This window comes from Heterocephalus glaber, unplaced genomic scaffold, assembly GCF_053883595.1.
Source record: "Heterocephalus glaber isolate CG9 unplaced genomic scaffold, H.glaber_assembly_v1.0 deba00000122, whole genome shotgun sequence".
In the NCBI taxonomy this organism is placed as follows: Eukaryota; Metazoa; Chordata; class Mammalia; order Rodentia; family Bathyergidae; genus Heterocephalus; species Heterocephalus glaber.
Window position 1 is genome coordinate 39,900,974 of NW_028258138.1, and position 20,269 is coordinate 39,921,242.

Here is a 20,269-nt window from a genome sequence, read left to right on the forward strand (position 1 = left end):
CATTAGAAGGAGGTAAAAGACAACTGCAAAACCATTTCACAAGTTTACTTTTCAATCTTTAAATCATTATGTATTTCAAATCTAGAGATAAAATATAAATTTATGAAAAATACCCATGTATATACTGAGCCCATGAATTATTAGATGTTAGCACTTTCTCTTGTTAGCTTCATATTTATGTTGTTCTAAAAGTGATGCATTAAAAAAAAGAGCATTACTTTGAAATATTTTATAATGTGAAATAATAATGTTTGCATACCATCCCATGTTCTTCACTGTTGCAACCAATTTTGCAATGGCATCTTGAGGGTCTGCACATGAAATGACCTGAAAACAGACCAGAGTATTCTAAAGGAGAAAGTATTGGAATGAGAATTAATGTCAAAGAGGAAGTAGACAGGGGAAAGTTGGAAGTTTGTGAACAGCAGATCCCTTGTCCCATCCTAGAGACTTGGTCTGACCAGACCCAGGAAAAGAGAGCCAAAAGGCAAAAAGCCAAGTCAGCAGGGAATGAGGGAAACTTGGTGTATTCATTCTAATTTTCAGGAACTTTATGATAAAGTGAATTATGCTGAGCAAATATGGACTTATCCTTCTCTACTTATAACATACAGCTTCAAAGATCAGACTGAAACGGTTAAAAATTTGGTATGCAAATGATTTCACATTTTTGATAATATTAAATGCTGGTGAGTGAAACATGATTTTCAGTATTATCTGGAATGATATTTCCTCCATTAAGAGCACTCACTCACCTCACCCTGATTTTAAGCACTCTCTGGGGTACTTGACAGTAGGTATACTATACAGGTAGGGTATATTTCTCACCCCTGACTTTTTCTCATTTCAGCTAAATGGCATATTATGGATCACATGTCATTAGCAGATGGATTTTCAACACTAGCTTGCTCTGCATATCTGTAATCTATTTTGCCCCTTTACATTTTTGACGTTGACATGAGAAGGATGTTCCTAGTCTCCTGGGCCAAAAGAATGTGAAGCATGTGGATTTGTGTCAAGAAAATGAACAGACACGTGAGGCATAATCTTTGGTCACAAATCACTTCAACTACCATGGCCTCTGCAATAAACTAACAGATCTGTGAGAATAATGATTGTTTCATTGTTTGAGACATATGGATTTTGGAGTTGTTCCTATGTAGTATTATTGTGGCTATATTAGCTGATTCAATATAATGGGTTGGAAAATTTAGCATGATAAAGCTGCCAGTTTTCTCTAAATTATTTTCCGGTTTTAGTGCAACCCAAATGACAGTCCTAACAAAATTTTCTTTGTGGTTGGTCAGTTGTTCTTTTAGAATTGAAAGGATAATTCTGAAGGTTGATAAAGAAATGGAGAAGGTAAGAATATACAAGGTAATTTAAAAGAGAACATAAAACTTATCCTATCAGATAGCAAGAACAATTATACAAATATAGTGATTAAAGCAATAAAGGAATAGACAAATTGACCAATATAATAGAAAGGGAAGACCAAAGTAGATCCATGTACATGAGGAGTTTTTAAACTATAAGGTGAATTTTTAAATTAAGTTAATTTATTGATTCATTTTAGGTATACAATATAGTTACATTCATCATTGGGACCTTGTACCTTTACATGATATATCTTGGTTCTTATTTTTTCCCCATTCACCAGCCCTCCCTTCACCCCTTCCACCCTTCCCTATTTACAAAGACTTTGTTTACATTTTTTCCTTTTCTTGTATTTTTTTCTTTTCCCTTCTTTCCTTTCCCCTACCCTTCCCATTTCCCCTATTTCTTTAGACTTTTTCTTCCTATTTCACAATATCAATTATACATTTTGATCCTTACTTAAACTTTTGGTTTTTCATGCTAGAGAAACTATTTGGTATTCACACATGCATGTCCTATTTATTTCGCTTAAGAGTATAGCCTCAATGTGCATCCATTTAGCTACAAATGTCTCTAGTTTGTCATTCTTTATGGCTGAGTAGTACTCTATAAAAAAACACATCTCCTTTTTTTTTTTTTTTTTTTTAACCGGGGATCGAACTCAGGACCTTGCACTTGCAAAGCAGGAGCCAGAACCACTGAGCTAAATCCCCAGCCCAAAAACCACATCTTCTTTATCCAGTCTCCAGTTGATGGGCAATTGGGCTGTTTCCAAGTTTTAGCTATTACAAACTGTGTACTATAAACATGAATGAGCATATATCACTGTGGTATGATTCTTTTAATTCTTTTTGGAAGATACCCAGCAGAGGAATAGCTGGGTCAAATGGGACTTCCAAGCATGGTCGTTTGAGGTATCTCCATGTTGATTTCCACAGTGGTTGCATTGATCTGCACTCTATTGACAATGAAGAAGGATTCCTTTCTTCCCATAATCCCACCAGCATTTGTTATTGGTGGAATTCTTGATAGCAGCCATTCTTTCTGGGGTGAGGTGGAATCTCAGTATTGTTTTCATCTGCATCTCTCAAATGACCAGTGATGTTGAACATTTTTTCATATGTTTATTTGCTGCATTTACTTCTTTGTCTGAGAAATGTCTGCTCATTTCAGATGCCCATTTTTGAACTGGGTCTTTAAATTTGGGGGGGTCTGATTTTTTTGAGTTCTTTATATATTCTAGATAGTAGATCTTTGTCTGAGGAACAGTTGGTAAAATTTTTTTTCCACTTTGCAGGTTGTCTTTTAGCTCTGTTGGTGATTTCTTTTGCAGTGCAGCTTTTTAATAAGATGAGATCCCAGTTGTTGATTCGTTGTGCTAGTTCCCATGCTACTGAGGATGTGTTCATAAAGTTTTTTCCTATGCCAATGTCTTCGAGAGTTCTACCTAACTTATCTTCAGTAAACTTAGTGTTTCTGTTTTAATATATAGATCTTTAATATACTTGGATTTTAGTTTAGTGCAAGGTGAAAGATAGGGGTCTAGTTTTAATCTTTGACAAGCTGAAATCCACTTTTTCCAACACCATTTATTAAAGAAGCTATCTTTCCTCCAATAAGGATGGTTGGCTCCTTTTTCAAAGATGAGGGATCTGAGTATGTCTGGAGTTATTTCTGCGTCTTCTAATCTATTCCACTGATCCTCAGGTTTGTTTCTTTGCCAATACCATGCTATTTTATCACAGTGGTTTTGTAGTATAGTTCCAAGTTGGGGATTGTGATACCCCTGCCATGCCTCTGCTGCCTAGAATTGCTTTTGCTATTCTAGGTCTCTTCTGTTTCCAGGTAAATTTTTGGATAGTTTTCTCTAGTTCTGTGAAATATGCTGTTGGGATTTCACTTGGGATTGCATTGAATCTGTATAGCAGTTTTGGAAGTATGGCCATTTTCACTATATTGGTTCTTCCTACTCAGCAACAAGGGATGTCCATTTTCGTATATCCTCTTTGATCTCTAGTTTCAGAGTGTTATAGTTCTCAATGTAGAGGTCTTTTGCTTCCTTTGTTAGATTGATTCCTAGATATTTTATTTTTTTTGGATGCTATTGTGAAAGGGACTGTTTCCCCAATTTCTCTTTCAGTGAGTCTGTTATTTGTTTACAAGAAGGCTATTGTTGAGTGTTGACCTTGTATCCAGCTACTCTACTGAATGTGTCAATTAAGTCTAGAAGTCTTTTGGTGGAGTTTTTTGGGTCTTCTATGTAGAGTATCATATCATCAGCAAATAATGACAGTTTAACTTCTTCCTTTCCTATCTCTATTCCTTTTATTTCTTTCTCTTGTCTAATTGCTGTGGCTAATGTTTCCAAAACTATATTGAACAGGAGTGGTGATAGTGGACATCCTTGTCTTATTCCTGATTTTAGGGTTAAGATTTTCAGTTGCTGACAATTTAGTATTATGTTGGCTGTTGGTTTTTCATTGATAGACTTTATCAAGTTAAGATAAAGACCATCTATTCCAATTTTCTGCAGGGTTTTTATGATGAGTGGGTGTTGGATTTTGTTAAATGCTTTTTCTGCATCTATTGAGATGATCATATGTTTTTTGTCCTTGACTCTCTCAATATAGTGTATTACATTTATTGATTTATGTATGTTAAACCATCCTTGCATCCCTGGGATAAATCCAACTTAGTCAGGGTGTATGATCTTCTTGATGACTTCTGTATTCTGCTTGCCAGTATCTTGTTGAGGATTTTTGCATCTATGTTCATTAGGTAGATTGGCCTGTAGTTCTCTTTTTTAGTTGGGTCTTTGCCTGGTTTGGGAATCAAAGTAACACTTGCTTCCAGGAATGAATTTGGAAGTATTGCTTCCCTTTCAATTTCATTGAAAAGTTTAAAGAATAGTGGCAATAATTCTTCTCTAAATGTCTTGTAGAGTTCAGCAGTGAAGCCATCAGGACCTGGACTTTTCTTTGTTGGTAAGTTTTTAATTATGTTTTCAATTTCACTGATTGTAATTGGGGTGTTTATAATTTTTATACCTTCTTTATTTAACTTTGGCAATTCATATGTATCTAGGAATCTGTCCATTTCTTCTGTGTTTTCCATTTTATTAGAGTATAGGTTCTTGAAGTAGGTATTGATGGTCCTCTGGATTGCCATTGGATCTGTAAGACTTCACCTTTTTCATCCCTAATTTCATGGATTTGAGCCTTTTCTTTCCTTTTTTGATAAGGTTGGCTAAGGGTTTAACAATTTTATTTATTCTTTTGAAAAATCAACTCATCAATTCATTGATTTTTTTTGTATTGTTCTCTTAGTCTCCATTGCATTGATTTCTGTCTTGATCTTTATAATTTCCTCCCTTGTACGAGCTTTGAGTTTGTCTTGGTCTTCTTTTTCTAGGAGCTGAAGATTCAGCATTAGGTTGTTTATTTGAGCTTGCTCTGTTTTCCTAGTGCAGGCATTCACTGCTATGAATTTCCCTCATAGAATTGCTTTCATTGTGTCCCATAGATTCCTGTATGTTGTAGTGGCATTATCATTTAATTGTAAAAACTGTCTAATTTCTTGTTTAATTTCGCCTGTGATGCATTGGTTATTCAGGAGAGTGTTATTGAATTTCCATATGTTTACGAAGTTGCGGTTTCTTGTGATATTGATCTCTAGTTTAATTGCACTATGGTCTGATAATATACATGGATAACTTCAATTCCTTTCCATTTACTTAAACATGTTCTATGAGCTAGTATGTGGTCTATTTTGGAGAATGACCTGTGTGCAGCCATAAAGAATGTATACTTTGATTTTGTGAGTGGAACACTCTGTAGACATCTATTAAGTCTGTCTGTTCAAAAGCTTGGTTTAGTTGTATTATTTCATTGTTGATTTTTTGTCTGGATGATCTACTTGTGACAGTGTATTATTGAGTTCCCCCACTATAATTATATTACTGCTTATATGGTTTTTCATGTCCCTTAACAGTTGCTTTTTGCAGTTGGGGGCATTAGTATTTGGTACATAAATATTTATGATTGTCTTCTCTTCCTCTTGAACTGTTCCCTTTACAAGGATATAGTACCCTTCTTTGTCTCTCTTAATTAATTTTGGTTTGAAATTTACTTTGTCTGCAAAAAAGATAGCTATCCCTGCTTTTTCCTTGGTTCTTGTCTCATGGAGAACTGTTTTCCATCCTTTTACTTTCAGTCTATGAGTTTCTTTTTTAACTAGGTGCATTTCTTGTATATAGCATATTGTTGGATTTTACTTCTTAATCCATTCTGCCAGTCTGTTTCTTTTGATTGGTGAATTGAGGCCATTAACTCTGATGGTTATAATTGGTATGTATTGACTTATCAGTGTCATGTTATTTTCCTGCTATTGAGTCTTTTATTTTTCCCTGTCTCCCTTTAATTTCTTGCTTTGCCTGATGGATCTGCTCTGTTGGGCCTCATGGAGTTGTAACTTTCTTTGTCTTTTTCTAGGATATTATTTAGAATTGTTTGGAGTGCTGGTTTGATATTCATGAAGTTTCTCAGGTGTTTTTTTGACATGGAAGTATCTTATTTCCCCATCAATTTTGAAAGACAGTTTTGCAGGATACATCAGTCTAGGTTGGAAGTTGTTTTTTTTAGGGTTTGAAATACCTCACTCCAGGCTCTCCTTGACTTGAGGGTTTGTGTTGAAAAGTCTGCTGTGATTCTGATGGGCTTTCCTTTGCATGTGATTTGCTTCTTGTCTCTAACTGCTTGTAGTATTTTTTTTCTTCTGTTGGGTTTCTAGGATCTTGATTATTATGTGTCTAGGTGTAGATTTTTTTTGATCATGGCTAGTTGGAGTCCTATATGCCTTACTTATCTGTATATCAAGTTCTTTTTCCCTGCTTGGGAAGTTTTCTGTCATTAATTCTGTGAACAGATTTTTATGTCATTTGTACTTTCTCCTACTTTTTCAAGGACTCCTATTTGTCTTATATTATTGTTCTTTGTGTCATCTAGGAGCTGTTGGATTGATTTCTCATATTTCCTTACTATTTTTAAGAGATCTCTCTTTTCTTGGTCACTGAGTGCCATCCTGTCTTCTATATCTGATATTCTGTCCTCAGATTGGCTCAGCCTGCTGTGAATGCTTTCAATAGAGTTTTTAGTCTCCTGGATATCTGTTATCTGTTTCATAGATTCCATTTCTTTCCTATGTTGGGCATTCACGGTTTCCATTTCTTTCCTATGCTAGGCATTCATGGCTTCCATCATGGTCCTGAACTCATCTATATTTTTTATCTGTCCTGAACTCATCTATATTTTTTATCTGTTTCTATTCTAGAGTCTCTAATCATGTTTTCATTTTGCTCACTATTTCTGTAGTTATCTGGGAAATTATTTCTGTTTTGAATTTTTCTAGTGCTTTATTCATCTGTTTTGTTACTTCCTGTGCTATCAGTTCAGGGTGTCCAGGTGGTTGATTATCAGATTTTTCCACCTCGTTTCCCCCAGAATTTGCCTTTGGTGTGGTGGAAATTTGGGTTTGTGGCTTGCTAAGATGTCTTCTCATTTTTGTTTTTGGTACTGTCCTTGGTTTAATTCCTGGGTTGATACTTCCATGTTGCTTATTGTAAGTATTTTTGTTGCTTGTATTTAGAACCCTTATAGAATGATTGCTTCTCAGAGGTGTCTTCCAGATATAGCTGGTCTTTAGGTTTTGAGTCTCTAATGACTCTGAGGCTATCTCATTTTCATTATACCAGGAAAGACAAGTGATTAGATCAATCATAACACCTTAGTCTAAGTGATACAATCAGCAACATCATAGCATCAAGCACAGCTTAGAAAATGACAATTTGTGGTAGTTATTAATCTATCACCTTTAACTCTGTGAATTAAATCTCAATCAAGGACCAGCCCAACATATTTTTATAGTGTATAAACTCTTCAATACAGCAACTTTACCTTTTGGCATGAGGAGTTAGATGGAATTGACAAGGGAGGGATAGATAGGTAGAAGGATAGGGAAAGGTTAGCAGTGAGTTAACAGGAAGATCACACAAACTCTAGGAAACTGTTCAAGACAAGAGGAAAAGACAGAATGAAAGAACAAATACAAGAATAGAACAACCTAACTGTGATAGGGAGGCTAGAAACTATTTACTTTCCTTTAAAACTAATGATAATTGAGAGAATGAAAAAGAGAAGAAAAGAAAAAGAAGGAACAAATCTGAATTAGTTTCAGAACAGGAACAAGAAGGGAGATGAAGAACAATGTGGGACAGTGAGAGAATGAGAGAGTGAGAGAGAGAGAGAGAGAAAAAGAAAATGACAAACTAAAAGGAAGAAGAAAAATACATATTTGAAGAGTAGAAAAAAATTAAAAATAAGAGAGAGAATAAAAGAATTTTGAAAATAACAAAAAATAAAAATGAAAGGCCTCCTTCAGGGTATGTCTCTTCTATCACAATAGACAATGTCAGCAGCCTTGTACAGACAGAAGTCAATGAGTCTCAGCAAGCCAGTAGCAGACCTGTGAGATTCAGGCAGATCTGTGTCTGCAAGTCCCAAGTTTAGCTACCCGTCCTCCTGCAGGGTTGAACTCTGCAAGGTTGTACTGCAGGTTCCAGCTGCCCTTCCCTTGAAGATTGTCCAGGTTCCAATGGGAGGTGGTGATACCTCCAACTTACCAAATATGATGGTCCGGTATGCCTTTATTGCAGAAATTCTCTGCACTTTTCCAGTGGGCTTCAATTTTTATCAAGGAGCCTAAGAGAGGCCCTCTTCCTGTTGTTCACTTCTGCTCTATGTTCTGGAGCTCAGGACAGTGGCCTCTATGACCCCCTTTGCCTCTGTGTTGTACATCCATGTGCAGGTGCAGTCCGGAGGCCAGCAGCGGGAGTGGGGGGTGGGGGGGTAGGGGGAGTGCTGGAATGGTTCTTCTCCTCACTGGACTGCTCCTGGCTGGGATGTGCTGGTGGGGGCGGGGCAGCATCAATGGCTCCACAAGGCTCTGCTCCTCACCGAACTGCTCCCTCAAGGTGAATTTTTAAATTAAAAATTATTACAGCAAAAGACCCTGTGCCATTAGCCCCGTCAAAGTACTGTTAGTCACTTAGAACACACCTATTCTATTACTCGTCACTTTCACATGCAGTTTTGGAGTGTCTCACAAGGTGATATTAAAAATAGAGTAATTGTCATTACTTAGTGCCATCCAATAGAAAGGCAGTGTTGTAAAAATGTATGTCCTTTTCTGCCTTTTTCATTGGGTGGACTTTCTACTTCTGGTTCTTCCCCAAAGTCAAAATAACCATGAAAGGTAAATCTTTTGAATCAACTCCGGGCATATAGGCACCACAGCTCAACTGAAGACAATTGGAAAGACTTCCAGACCTGCTTCAAACAAGAGTGATGTGATGAGTATGTTCAAAGTAAGGGGAAGTATTTTGAGGAGAGTTAATGTCGATGTATTGTTTACAGAAATAATTTATTGAAATTTAAACACTCCATATTTTCTGATCCCAAGACACATTTTCACCTGATTTGTGACAAGTTGTTATGGAAATATGGAAAAAAATTCTTTCAGAAAGAGTGCTGGGAAATTGGTTAGCTATAAGGAAAACTATCTTGACCTCTATATCATTTAAATAAATAAATAAATAAATAAATAAATAAATAAATTCCAGAAGAACTGCAGCTGTAAGTAAGCAATAAGAAACCAAAACAATTAAAGTAAAATATAGAAGCTCTTTATGACTACAATTACATTTTTCAAACAAGTGACAAAATCAATGATCAAAAAACCAAGTGATAAATTTAAATACATTGAAATTAAGAAGTTCTCCATCAAAATCATATTAATAGAGCATGAAAAAACGTTTGTAGGACATCTATCCAAATATGAGCTTGTCCCCAGAAGCACAAGTCAGTAAGATAAAGAAATTCCATAAACCAGCAGAAAAAAAAAGAAGAAAAACTTTGGCACATTTTACAAAAGAAGATATCTAAAACGTTGTAAGCAAATGAAATGAAAAAGGTCAAGGAGCAACATGAAAGTATCCAACATTAATCATCAGCAGAAGGCAAACTGACATTTAATTGGATGTCTGTCTTTACAAAAATGGCTAGATTAAGAGGACTGACAACACTGAATGTTAGCAGGATGCATAACAACTCAAGTCCTTTTATGTTCTTTTTATAAGTAAGGTTTTAAACATAACACAAGATATTTAATGGTCACTGATGAAGTTAATCTTATAGTCATAGAAGAATGTAGTAATTTCTTCCTAGGCATATATAAAATGTCTTAGGTTAATAAAAGTCAGTGCCCCAAATGACCTGTATGAAAAGCAATTAAGTTAAGCATAGAAATTATATTTGTAATAGTCCCAACCTGGGAAGCCCAAATGAATATTAACATGAGAATGGATAAGCAAGTTGTGTTTCATATATGTGATGGAGTACTTCCCAGAAATAAAACAAATTGAACAAATTACTGCTACATAGAACAACAGAGTTGAATCTTAAAACACATGTGGAATGAGAGAAAGCAGACACAAAACAGCACGTACTGTAAAAGTCTGTGTGTCTAAAGTTCTTAGGCAAATCTAATTTACAGTGATAAAAATAAGAATAGCAGTTGTTGCCAAGGTACAGGATGCATGAGGAAATTAGTTGGAGGGATGGAAATATATATTTTTATAGGAATAGAAACATGGATTATATAAATATATGCGTTTGTCAAACTTCATCAAAGTTAAGATTGATGCTCTTTACTATGTATAAATTATACCTCAAAAAGGGTAAAGAAAGGCCAGGGATTTAGCTCAGTGGTTTTACTGCCTGCTGCGCAAGCGCAAGGACCCAAGTTCGATCCCCAGTACCAAAAAAAAAAGGGTAAAGAAGTATTTCTCCAAACAAAAATCCACAGAGATAATCATTCTTATTATAGGTTGAAGTATATTTAAATTCTGAAATTCCAATATATAATTAAAATAATGAATTTACTTTAAAATCATTGAGTTCATATCATGATCTTGCTTTTATGTTTAATAAGTTATAAAGAGGTCTAGCACATTATTTAAAAAAGAAGTTACAACATACTTAGGTGAGACCTAATACCCAGGAAAAGATTTAGAGAACAAAATAATATTAGTTCTATATTAAATCTGTAGGATGCTGTGACTATCATTATTGGAAGAACATTTTCCAAAAATGTAGCTCTTTCTCAAGCTCTAAATTGAAACTTTTTTGTAGATGCATAAGGGTCACAGGAATTCCTGAGCTGGTATAATTGCAGATACTGGTACTAAAACTGCATGCTTCAGATTTTGACTCTTGGAAATAATTAATACAAATGGACATTTTTAAGGCAAATACAAAATATGACCTCTATAGTATATGAATTTTAAAGCTCAAGAAATAATAAAGTCATTTTTAAGTGAATTGAGTAATAGATTGCATTTTCCTGGTACTTATTAGGTGTTAAATATGCTAAAATTGAATAGAGTAGTAAGTCATAACATTTAAATTTAAAATATATGGAGTTAACCAAACTAAATTTTCAATATTTGTTAGGCTCTAATTATAGATGTTTTAGATGAATAAATGTTATTGATATGTTATCATGAATGAAAAGCTAAAAATTAAGAGAAGGGAATTAAAAAAGAATTGAGATGTATTATATACATCTACCGACTGCCTATGAGGAATGTGATCATGATTACAACAAATGTGCAGTAAATATATAAAATATAAATATAAAAGTTAAAAATTAATTTTAGCCCTACCTCATGCCTGAATTATGAATTATTGATAGAGATAAGATTCAGAATGAAAAAATATGGGGGAACATTACAAAAACATAAAAAGAACAAGCAATAAGAAGTCAGGTAGTGCTCTGAGGAGTAAGATCATCACGAGAAATAAATACTGGTCTTTAAGGAAGAATGTCTAGTATTCAGTTTTAAATTCTGGCCTGTACTTTGCTGTACAGTAATCGATTAAAGTATTTTTGACAGCTTCAATAAAAGTCTGGTATAAAAAAGAGAGAAGAAAGAAAAGAAAAAGAAAGAATGAACAAATGAAGAAGAAAGGGCAGGGGAGGGAAGGAAGAAGAAGAGGAGGAGGAGGAGAAAAAGAGGAGGAAGAGGAGGAGGAAGAGGAGGAGGAAGGAGGGAAGAAAGAGAAGAGGAATAATGGTAAACACTATTAACTGAAGCAGGGTACTGGAACAAGAGATGATTCAGAACAAAGCTCACCCTTCTCAAACTTCCTTGGAAATAAGTGATGGGGATCTCCCAGGTATTTTGTAAAGACATTCAGGCAAGAGGCAGGATATAGCATGTACAAGTGGAAATTCCCTATGATAAGTGTGATCATTATGTATACCTAAAATGTACCAATAAGATAGAATTTAAGCAGTTACAAAAAAATTGAACCAGAGATAAAGTAATTCCTTAAAATTGGTAAGACTTGTGAGGTAGAAGAGATTAAACAGATAAAATGCTGGGAAAATGACTTACCTTATATTAATAATCTTAGTCATTCTTCCTAACACAAACAGGATAAAGAAATGTAATCTTCCTAGCCAAAATGTAATAAGGTAGGTGCATATGAAACAGAATTTCTCTGGGTGGAATAAATATTTTACATTCTTGAGGATAAAGATCTAATGTCTTGTTGCAGGTCACAAATGCACTACAATATATGGAACTAATTTATTATTGAATAATCTGGTTTCTAAGAGATGCACACAAGTTGCTTTCCTTTTCTCATATGAAAAGAGATGTTTTTATGTTTGCAAGAAAGAAGATTAAGCAGTGCAACTGCATCCTAAAATTGCTATCTTTTATTTTTTCTGATAAAGCTTGTAGGAGTTGACATTACTGGAAGAATCTTGCTACCTCTTTAGTAAATTTAAGCCTTTCTACAATGAGTAACCACTTTTTTATCCAGAGCCAAAGGAAAATTTCCATCTAATATCATGTTATACATAAACATGACTAAGTTAAAATGTAGAATTATGATTCATTTATTAAGTAATTCTGTTCTTTTTGTTGTTTTTTTTTGTTTGTTTTTTTGGTACTGGGGATTGAACTCGGGTCCTTGAGCTTGCGCAGCAGGCAGTGAAACCACTGAGCTAAATCCCCAGCCCAGTAATTCTGTTCTTGTAATTATTTAAAATGCCTCAATGGGCTGGGATACACTGTACAAAGAAAAGGCATGAATCCAAAAGCTGTCTACCTACAAATACAAAATATAGCATTGTTTATATTTCAATAACTAAATTTAATCTTGAGCCCCTTTCTAATTTATGGCAGAAAATAATTTTTGTTATTTCTATGTTAGCATTGTTATTTCAATTCACAATTTGGCAAATCACTGTTTCCTCCCACACCTTTTCCGGTAATTGGTATAATTTAAGTTCCCAATGCGGAGGTTTCTTACATATAGAATTGGCACCAGAAGGAGATGTTTGTTCTCTGTCTAGTGTTTCTTCTTAGTGATATGTGAGAGAAATACATTATTCCTCCTCACCTCTCCACACTGGTGTCTACTTAGGTTTTTGAATCTCCCATGTTCCCCACCAGAATGTTTGTTGTTGCCTTCTGCCCAAAATTGACTTAGCAAATGAGACTTTTAACATCTACTCAATCATTATGACCTCATAAAGAGTCTGAAGCTTTTCCTCAATCCACTAAGGACTATGGAGGTGGGAAGGAGATCTGGGGAAGGAGGGAAAAGGGTGTGAAGAGGTGGAGGAGGGAGGAAAAATGATCAAGATGGTACTATGTATATGCACCACTTTCCCAAGATGAATGCAATCATTATGTATTGCAAACATATATGAACAAAATATAAATGGAAAAATTAAAAATGTTACATTTCCTCCATTTATCAGTCTATTTTTTTTGCTCCTTTTCATTTTATACCTATAATTCATCTTTTTTCCTTCTAACCTATTCCAATTAGACATTGGCCTCTACTATGGAATTAGACAATTAGGTTTTGTCAAGGCCAAGAATAAGCTTGTATAGCCAAATCCAATGATTAATTTTTCATTCTGACCTTATGTGATTCATCAGTACCATTGTTTCCAAATACTTTAGATTACTCTCACCTCCTTGTTACACTTTGCAGTTGGCTTTCCAGGACTCAGGTTCTCCTGTTTTACTACTGTCAATTTGGCTATTCCTTTTTCAGTCTATTTGGATTTTCTTTTTTACACTGTCAATCTCTACATATGAAGTGTTCCAAGTTTCAGTTTTAGAAATTTTCCCTTTCTATATCCATTCTCCAAGTCAGTGGTCATTGATTGTGTCTCCTGCAAAATCCATTTGTTGAAATCATCTTAATGATGGCATTTGGAGATTGACAGCCTTTGGGGAGGTTGTGAGGGTTACATTAAGCTATAGTGGTGGGGATATAATATGATAAAACTAATGTCCTAAGTAGACAAGAAGGGACTATCTGACAGGGAATATCTCCTTCTTTTTTGTGCACAGAGAAAAGAGAAAAGCCAAGTGAGAACACAGTAAAAATGTGGCTACAAACCATTTCTCACCAGAAAACAGCTATACTTGATCATGGATTTCTCGCTTCCAGATATGTAAGCAAACATGTTTTTGTTGGTAATCTATCTACCCTGTGACATTTTGTCATGACATCTTATATATAACTGTATCATTCAATATCACGTGGAACACATGCAGAAGTACAAGATGCTAGAGTCTACATCTGCAGCTTTTGATCCACTGAGTCTGAACATGGGGCCCAAGAACTTGCTTTTCAACAGTTTCTAAGTGACGCTAATGGTGCAGGTTCTGCCATCATACTTTGAGACTCCCTGCCCTAGGTGATTTCGTCATCAACCAACTGTTTCAGCTACTTTTATGTGTCAATGTAACTGGGTTATGGGATATACCGATACTTGGTTCACTCTTGTGTCTTGATTTACGTGTGCATGTGTTGTAAGAAGTATTAGCATTTGAATTGGTAAACTTAGTAAAGCAGATTTTTCTTCTCAGTGTGAGTGAATATCATTCAATCCATTGAGGGACTTAATAGAATAAAAATGTGGAAGACAGTTAATTCTCTCTCTCTCTGGTTGCTTTAGCTGAGTTATCAGTCTTTCTTCTCTTGTTCTGGAACTTACATCATTACTGGTCTAAGTTCTGTGGCCTTCAAACTCAGACTGAAATTTACTCTCCGCTTTCCTGGAACTTTAGCTTCCATGAGGGACATTGTGGAAATTTTCATTCTTTATAATTGTGGAAGCTAATTCTTTATAATAATTATCATTCTAGATATAAGTAAATAAACAGAAAGATACACAGTCAGATGGAAGAATGGATAGACACAGATATTAATACATCTGGATAATTATATGTAAAATCTCCTATTGATATTTCCCTGGAGAATTCTAACTACAACACTAACTGTATTCTCAGATCTTTCCACTGTATAGCTGAAGATCAGAGCTCTCCCCCACAGTCCAGACTGCTATATCCAACTGCCTACTTGACCTCTTAAAGGTCTAATAGTCATCTCAAGCTCACTGTGTCCTAATCTGAGCTCCTACTCTTCCTCCAAATCTGTTCCTCTAGTGAAGACACCCATTCAGTAAATGGCAATTCCATTTTTCTGGTGTTTAAACTAGAAACTTTTTACATAGTATATTTAATTCATTTGCAAATTTCATCAGCCATCTCTTCAACTTGTGTCCAAAATTTGACGATTTCTTACTATTGGTGGTATATTATTATTTATTTTCAATTAACCACTGTCTCTCATTGTGACTATTATAATTGATTTCAAAGTAGTTCTCATCCTTCAGCTCTTGTTATTTTCTGCTTCACTTCAGTCTATTACCCATAAAATGAAGAAGGATTTACTAAAAACAGATGTTAAATTACATCACTCCTTGGCCTTGAATCCATTAATTATTTCTCTTCTCACTCAGAGCCCAAGTTCTTACGATGGGCCTGAAGCCCACAAACTCATGCCTGAATATTTCCTTCTGCAATTTGAATTCTTTCATTCACTTAGCTCTATGCATGTGGAACTTATTTTTTTTAATATGCTAGTGTTATGCTTTCTTCTGTGCCTGCTTTTCCCTGTGCCAAGTGCTTATCACCATCTATTTTAGAGATAGTGCTATTTTCTCTGTTTCTGTACTCACTCCTGTGATTAGAAAGTTATTTTCTCTTCTTGAGAGATACAATTAATGTAGTAAGGGAACTAAGGAAGACCTAGAAATCAGTGTGATAGACAGTGACACAAGAAAATTCCAGGGCTGCCATATTGCTATGAACTCACAGGACTCTTTACATAGGTGTACTCCTGGTGTCTTCCACCTTCTGTAAGGACATAAATTGTATCGGATTATTGTCCCATCCTCATAACTTCATTTATTCTTGATTACTTCTTTAAATGTTCTCTCTCTGAATGAAAACACAATGGTAATTAGAGCTTCAACTAATGAGTTTAAGGGGACACAACTCAAATCATAACATTCTGGCATTTTGAACTTTAAAATTCACATCCTTCTCACGTGCAAAATACATTAACCCCAAATCCCAAAAGGCCATAATCATTTCCCACATGTGTTAGTCAGCTTTCTGTCACTATAAGGCCTGAGATAATTTATGAAAGGAAAAAAGAACTACTCTGGCTCAGAGTGATGGGATTTTCAAACCATTATTGGTTGATATTTTTGCTTTGGACCTGTTATAATGTAGAACATCATGGGAGGAGCATATGGCAGAGCAATATTGCTCACTTTATAGACAGGAAGCCAAAAAAAAAAAACAAAAAGAGAGAGAGAGAAACAGAGAAAGGGTGTAGGATTCCACAATCACATTTAGGGGTACACTATCATTAACCTAAAGACTTCCCACTGAACTCCACACACTAAAATTTCTATCACCTCCTACAGACACCACCTGGGAAGCAAAGCTTTTAATACATAGACTTTTAGGTACTTTTATTCAAATCATTGCACGACATAAACACTAACTCCAAAGTCTCATCTAAATACTTCTAAATCAAATATGGATGAGATTCAAGGTACATCTCATCCTGAGACAAAATTCCTCTCCAGCCATGAACCTGTGAAATCAGGTAAGATATATGCTTACAAAATACAATGGTGCACCAGGCATAGGCCAGACATTTCCATCACTAAAGGGAGAAATATGAAAGAAGAAAGTGATGAATTCTGAGCAATCCAAAAGATAGCAAGCGAATTCCATTCTATTTTGAGGCTTGAGAATCTTTTTCTTTTACTCTATTTTCCGTCTTCTTGGTCCTCTGGATAGCAACTCTGCTACTCAGTGCTGGGCAGCACACTTGCTCCTGAAGTCTTAGGTGGCTATCTCGTTTCTGAGGCACTGAGCAGTGGCATCCTAATCCTCTGAAACCAAGAGAGAAAAAGATAGCTTGTCTCCTGGACTTGAGCTGGTAGGCACCATGGGGGGAAGAAAAATCCTGGCAGTCAATGGGCCATCTTTGGTGTCATCTCATTTTCTCATTGGAAAAAGCATGTTCAATAGGCTCAATTGCCCTATGCTATGGAAGCAGTCTTTCTTTATTTCATCACATCTGTTTCCATTGGTCTAAGAAGCTGTCAGTGTTTCTGCTGATATAACCATATCTTTGTTCCTGGCTCCTGCTGAAATGTCTCCTTAGATACTTAAATCTCACCTACATTCTTTCTAATGAGTATTTTCCAAACCATACCTTTTGTGCTCTCTCTCTCTCCAGAACATGCTTTCTTTGTGTCTGTCTGTCTGTCTCTCTCTCCTCTCTGTTACAATCCTACGCTATTTTCCAAATCTTCAAGTTGGATTACCTTTTGCTTAACAAATATTTCCATTTATTTCTCTTTTCTTGCATTTTACTATAAGAACTAGACACCAGGCCCTATACAATTAACCCTTTAGAAGTGCTCTCCACTAGTAAATATCCAGATTCATCACCTTTATATTTTTTTAAGGAGCAAGAATTATACAATTATTGTTTAGTAGAAGCTCTCAGAATGTTAATCTCAGGTTATATCCTGAGATTTTAAATAGAAATGCTATTTTTATTAGTGTGTTTGGGGAATTGGTACATATACATATTGTATCTTGGTCATTTTTATTCCCTCTTTTCCCTTCTTCCCCACATCTCCTTGGATGCCTGAGTTTGTTCTTTGCCACTGAAGACAGGAATGACTTTGCACAAAACAGTAGAACACACACACACACACACACACACACACACACTGTAGGACACAGCTAATTTTTTGGTCATTTTATAAGAAGGATCGACTTTCTTCCAGTCTTTAATGACATGTTATTCATTTCTGTCTGAGTCCTTACCCAAACATATAATATGTCCAAATTTCCACCAACAGTATCAGGCAATCTAGGTTTTTCCAACCATTTACCTTCAGTCTTTGCTTCTTTTCAGACCTTTAACTGATTAAATGTGTATCACAAATATTATGGAGAGAAATCAGTTTTGTTCAAAGTCAACTAATCTAAATGTTAATCTCATCCATAAACCCCTCACAGAAATATCCAGAATCATGTTTAACCAAATATCTGGGCATCATGCCCAGCCAAGTCAACAAATAAAATTAGCATCACAACACTAGTATTTTAATGAAAAAGAATATGAGTAATGCTTATAGCCTTTGGTTCTACAACTATTTGGTTGTAATTGATATTTATAACTATGTTCCCTCACTTCTCACTACATGAGTCAAATGAGTCTTTGGGGTGGAGAGAGGTGCTGCTGAGGAATAGGTATTTTTGAAAAGAGTTTTATTCAAGATATTTCAATGTATAACTATGTTTGAAAACCATTGAATGAAAAAAGGATTCATGGTACAATTCTCAACTTCTGTCATTGTCTTTTAGTTTTACTTAGGAGAAGGAGAGTATGGTAAAGAATGCAATAAGGTTTTCCTTGAGTGGAAATGGAATTTTCTGTTAATGTAGGCTGTAAGAAGGCTATTTCATTTAGACTAATGTTACTAGTACTTGCCTCGGCAGCACATAAGCTAAAATAAACTAATGTTATGAAAAGCGTAAATTATTGACTAAGGTTATGAATAAATGTGAAACTCGGAATGAAAATATACCCACTGACAGCCCCTCTTCTGCAGATAGTATACTGAAGCCCAAGAGAAAGTTCAGGTGGCTCAATATTTAACAATTCTTTCCTATAGGTAGCTAATGTCATACTGTAATCCCAGCACTCAGGAGGCTGAGGCAGAAGGATCACTACTAGTTGGAGGCTAGTCTGGGCTCCATAGTGAGTTCAAGTCCAGCCTGACCTACATAGCAAGACCCTGTGTCAAAAAAATTGAAATGATATGATTTTTTCAGTCAAAAATGTGTGTACTTTGTGTACCTGTAGTGTTAGTTAATTTTGGAAAGGGAAAAAGTTGTTTTTTAATCTACTTCCTAAGAAAAATTTTAAGATTTGTTCAAAATGATTTTGTTCATAAAACTAAAAAAATTAGAGATTAATTTTATTTAAAAAAATTTTTTTAGGCAGAGCCTTCTGGGACTGATGGATTGATTTTAAAGGTTTAGGTGGTGGAAAACTTGTCAGTGGCCTGGATGAGGAGGAAAAGAGGACATCTAGGTTCCTAGTAAACTTTCTTGGAGCACTTCATAGAAAAGCCTGGGCCTCGAGCAGATGGAGCAGGTGAATACTGTACGTCAAGACAGTGAGAACAAAGCAGGTATTTTAGCTCACTTGGAAGGATTAGAGGCTCAAATGAACAGACACTGTAAAAGGTCTGAAGAGCTACAGCAAGCTCAGGCAGAGGAAATTGCTCTTGGGACCAAGATTTGTGAACTGAGGCGCCTGCAAGACAAGCTCAGGGCTGAAGTGAACCAGCAGCGAGCCAGAGGTAAAGCATCTGCCAATGTAGAATCTGGACAAACAGTGGAGATCAGAGAGCAAGAAGTTTTGGAAAGGAAACAGGAAAGTGTGAAAGCCATTCTGCAGGCGTATCATTTTAAAGGGCTCAACAGAAAACTGACCAGCAGCGGAGTCTGTGTGTGCATCAGCACTGCTTTTGAGGGGAACCTACGGGATTCCTACTTTGCGGACTTTGTCATACAGAGACCAGTCTGGATCCATCACCATTCCATTCCAGTCTTCATTCCCCTAGAAAAGATAGCTGCAAAAAACCTACAGACTGATATTCAGCGCTTCCTATTCAGTCCGGACGAGTCCCTATATGCTTTTGCTGGGAGGAAGTACCAGGCAGACCAACTTCAGAGACTTCAGAGTGATTCTGCAGCCTTTTTGACCAGACCCTTGCAAAGAAACTCCCTGTGCAACTTGCTGTCATTTACTTACAAAGTGGACCTGATGAGTCAGTCCTCGTTTTGTACCAGATTGCCATATGAGGACCTCACTACAACTCTTCCAACTGACGCCACTGTTACATATCAAGGGACAGAAGCCTTGTCTGCTTCAAGGGAAGAGCAGCGGGCATTCCATGTAGCTTTATTCTGCACAAAGCCCCTGCATCAGGTATTTGCTTCATCTGCAAGAGAAGAGGAACTAGATTTGAGCCTGGCCTCCTGACATACTGTTTCTGCTGGGGACTCCTCTGCTGTGAATGGCCAGACCTAGACCTGCAAACTGCTGAAAGGCCCATGCTGTGTCAAGGCACCATCTTCACCCTGATGTTGCTTCATCAGGATGACAAGGAGTAAGTTTGAATCCATAGACATTGAAGTTTTTGGACAGTTTTCCATGACTGGTCACTTGTTATAATGCTCAAGATCATGTGTTCTTCTGAGGTATTTGATCATATATTTTAGGTGAAAATCAAAATGGTCTGTAGGCCAATAGAAGACATTTTGTGAAAGAGTAAAGAGAATTTCTAG

At 35.9% G+C, this 20,269-nt stretch overlaps 1 pseudogene; it reads left to right on the forward strand.

The window, feature by feature from the left end:
- Positions 1-18,944: 18,944 nt before the first annotated feature.
- Positions 18,945-20,024, forward strand: LOC101725848 (centromere protein O pseudogene; annotated as a pseudogene).
- Positions 20,025-20,269: the final 245 nt, after the last annotated feature.